This window comes from Triticum aestivum, chromosome 5B, assembly GCF_018294505.1.
Source record: "Triticum aestivum cultivar Chinese Spring chromosome 5B, IWGSC CS RefSeq v2.1, whole genome shotgun sequence".
Classification (NCBI taxonomy): domain Eukaryota; kingdom Viridiplantae; phylum Streptophyta; class Magnoliopsida; order Poales; family Poaceae; genus Triticum; species Triticum aestivum.
Window position 1 is genome coordinate 48,205,747 of NC_057807.1, and position 3,836 is coordinate 48,209,582.

Consider the following 3,836-nt stretch of genomic DNA (forward strand, 5'->3'; position numbering starts at 1 on the left):
TTGCTTGTTATAAGTTAGATTAAAATGTTGTTCATGTCCTATTTTTGTTTTTATGCTCTGGGGTTTCTAGATGGAAGAATGTGCCTGGTTTTGAAAAGAGAATCTACAATGAACTAAGCAAAGAAAGAAAAGTATAAAACCCTTCTTTCTTGCTTGCTTGATTAGTCGTTGGCTTCTCGGGGTCTCTTTTATAGACCACCACCGATCAGCGTCCACCCACCTCCTAATCCTGCATCATCACTCGCCGCACACCTCGTGAGCGCAGCCCTCTCCTCTGTATATTCCTCTCCCCCTCGCTGTGATCTAGGAAGGCGGCAGTTAGGAATGGGAGGAGCTGTTCTGTTAGGAAAAATAAGTTTGGACAAAGGAAAAATGATCGTTCCTCGTCGAAGGGGCTCTTTGGTTTGCACAATCCTAAAAACCTTAGAAATAATGAGAATGTAGTGCCATACTGAATTTAGGGGATTTAAAAACATATGAATGAATTTCCCTATAATATTAGGTGCATGGTATAGTAGTCACAGAAACGGAGGTATGGAATTTTCCTCTGAAATTGTGCATGCAAAGTAAACCATAGAAAAAAAACCTATATTTTCTTCCTGAAATTAAAATAATCTCTACATCTTACTAGAACACACAGTTGTGGCACTGGTCGATCCCGACAAAATCCTAGCCAGCACTACAAGCATATTGAATTCTGAACCAAGAAACTTGCAATATGTAAAAGAAAGCAATCGAGAGAGAAAATTGAGTGAGACCTTTGCAATCAATCCAGAGAGACAAACCATAGAGTTGGTCAATGGTGACTTTAGTTGGATATGTAGAACTATCTGGTGGCCACGAAAAAACTGAGAGGCGCCTATGTGATGTTAAACCGAACAATTCAGAAAAATGAAGTCGCGATATGAGGGAAACTAGTATACCCCTTCATAATCCAGAGAGCTTTACTGTTACTGCATGCATATTACATAAAAACATGAAGAGTTTCATTTCAAGGAAATAGTATCACTGCATCAGATTTTGCAATGCAAATTGCATATAGAAGATTAAAAAAAGGCAACTAGTGAGCCCCTAGGTTCATATATGCATATTCTTACATCAGACAAGCCAACAATAATACAATGGAGACATACATTTTATAGAACCAACTCGTTTCCACCTAAAGTTCTCTGAATAATTTTAGCGCATGCGGAGAAACTGTGTCAACATCAAAACTTTCCCAATTTGCATCAAATCACCAAAATGTAATGGTACACATAGTTACCTTAGAATAGTACACGCCAACATCCTACCTCAGAAAAACAACTGAGACATGCAACCGTGATTTGCCCCAGAAGGTTGCATCACTGGCATTAGCATCTTGCACTGCCAGTTTCAAGGGAATGCAAGTTGCTGGTTTGATCTGATTCACTTTATATGTTCAATTGAGGAAAAGATTCACTCAATATATTAAATTCAGAAAAAAATTCACACAACATTTCTCTTCACACAATACCCTCTATGATGAAAATTTATGAACAGGAAGCAATTGCATATAAGAATTTACCTGTACAGATTCCACGTATGGTGCTGTTCAGAGTGAAACGGAAATTTGATGTTAATTCCATCTTTGTTGGGTCAGCCAACCATGTCAAGAAACCATTTATAATTGTCTTTAATTAAAATATAGCAGCAAGCGTTCACATGTAAGTATTTAATTATCTCAAAAGTGATAGGCAAGAACTCAAAGTTTTATTATTCTTCACATAAGCCAGATTATTTCAAAAGTGGTAGCCCAGACCTTAAACTTTTATCATTCTTCACACAAGCCATCAATTAAAGTAAGAACATAAGAAGGTAAATAGTGAGTTACCAGAGATTCATATATGCTTATATCAGACGAGATAACAATACATTGGAGACATACATTTTACAGAACCAACTGCTTCCTCCAAACAATCTCTGGAAACTGAGTCACTATGTAGCAAAAGTAACTAAATAGAAGCTAATTAACCCAGGCTGGGCATGCTAAATTTAGCAAGACTTAATTGCTTCTCTGATCCAACATAAGGCATTCGGCTCCAAAGACATCTCAGAAATGAAGGATGAGCAGTAGCTCATACCAGGTTGGCATACTAAATTTTGCGGGACTTAACAGTTCTTTCAAACACATCTACAATGAGAACAGGACGAGATCTTTTGAGGTGAGCATACCCTTGGCTTGCGATCACATCGTCCATTCTATTCGAAGAGAGCATAAATTCAATGCAAGCATCTTTGAGGTTCCTGCAATTGTGCTGGTCAGCTAGAGCTAATATGGTCGCCACAGTCTCAACATCAAGACTCTTGCATAGCATCCCTTCACATATCCTCTTCATCCTTTCCATTGCATACTTATCTGCAGCCACGAGTAAGTGCTTGACCATTTCTCTTTTGTCATCATCATCAAGATCGTCCATGAAAGGCATTGAATCAGTGTAGATGAAGTGAAGAAATGCCTTGAAAACAGCAGGCTGCATGTCGTCAATATTATGTCCTGTACACCTTTGTCCCCAATCGTACCATAGAACTCCGCGTTGAAGACCGCCGATCGCATCGCAAGCAAATTTTTATGAGCGGCAAAGACCTCCCCTTGAACCTTGAAAGTCACGTCTGCTCCTATCTTCCCCTCTAGCAAGGTTGCAAGATGATCCGAAAGGTCAGAGGGCGGAACAAGGATATCGAGTTCTTCCTTGATAACACTGACTTCACACTCGATCAATAGACAATCCTTCCTCAGGTACAGCAACTCTACTTCAGCGGTGGTCTTCATGAACTTTCGAGAGCCCCAACATGAACATTCACGGCTGAACACTCGTGGCGCTTTGCCGGGGAGCACCACAAACGACTGCCCACTAACCTGATTCAGAAGCATCAAGTTGTAGAGCGCCTTCACATCGGCGTTGTTGGTCATGAGCACGAGGAAGACAGAGACGTAGCCTTCGCTCCCCTCGTCTGCGCTTCCGTCGGGGTAGTAGCGGATGCACCATTTGTAGCCGCCGATGGAGAATGCCGAAGAATGGAGACATTTGCCTCTACCTAGGCCCTTAAGATGGCTGTAGCCAGCAATCTCGAACGCAACCTTGGCCCGCGACGTCTGCGTCTCTGCTGTGCACCTCGACGGCACCAATCACCATCGCTATTGAACCCTGCGGTGCTGCCATGGTGGGAGTTGGGAGGAGGACGGGGGTCAGCGCGGGTTGGAGTCTCGGTTAAGACCGGCGGCGATGGGAGAGGTGGTTTTGCCTCCGAGGCCTAGGGCGAGCTGGGGAGCAGCGGCGCGACGGAACACGGGGCGGCGGCGGCGGCCAGATTTGGGGGACAAGGGTTTGGACGAGGGGGGCGAAATTAGTCATTCTACGGAGGTCGAGTGACTTTGGTTTGTGTGTGTCCGTCAAAAGTGGACTAAACTATAATAAATTACTTAATGACTAACCCAAGCAGTTTTCTGTAAAATAAACACATTTTAACATTTCCTTGAGGTAAACTCATTTGAACAAAATTATTTCGCAGTTTTTTTGCAAAAAAACAAATATATTATAATTTTGTTCAAGTTACCCAACCGGTGAGTTTGATTTATCTTTTTTTTTTGCAAAAGTGACCCAAATCTATTAGTATAAATTTCAACGTAGGTTCAAAGCACCGCACACATAATACAAAATTCATTGAGGTCTTTGGACCATCGAACGAGCCTATCGCCATCAGAACGAGCCCTTGTCGTTGCTCCCCGGTGGAGCCGACCTGATCTCATCAATGATAGCCGGGAAGTCTTTATGCTTGGGCCTTTAAGAACCAACACCTAGAGCCGCAGTCATCAT

At 42.3% G+C, this 3,836-nt stretch overlaps 1 pseudogene; it reads right to left on the minus strand.

Annotated features, from left to right (window-relative positions):
* Window positions 1–1,858: 1,858 nt before the first annotated feature.
* On the minus strand, window positions 1,859–3,365 carry LOC123115615 (BTB/POZ and MATH domain-containing protein 3-like; annotated as a pseudogene).
* Window positions 3,366–3,836: the final 471 nt, after the last annotated feature.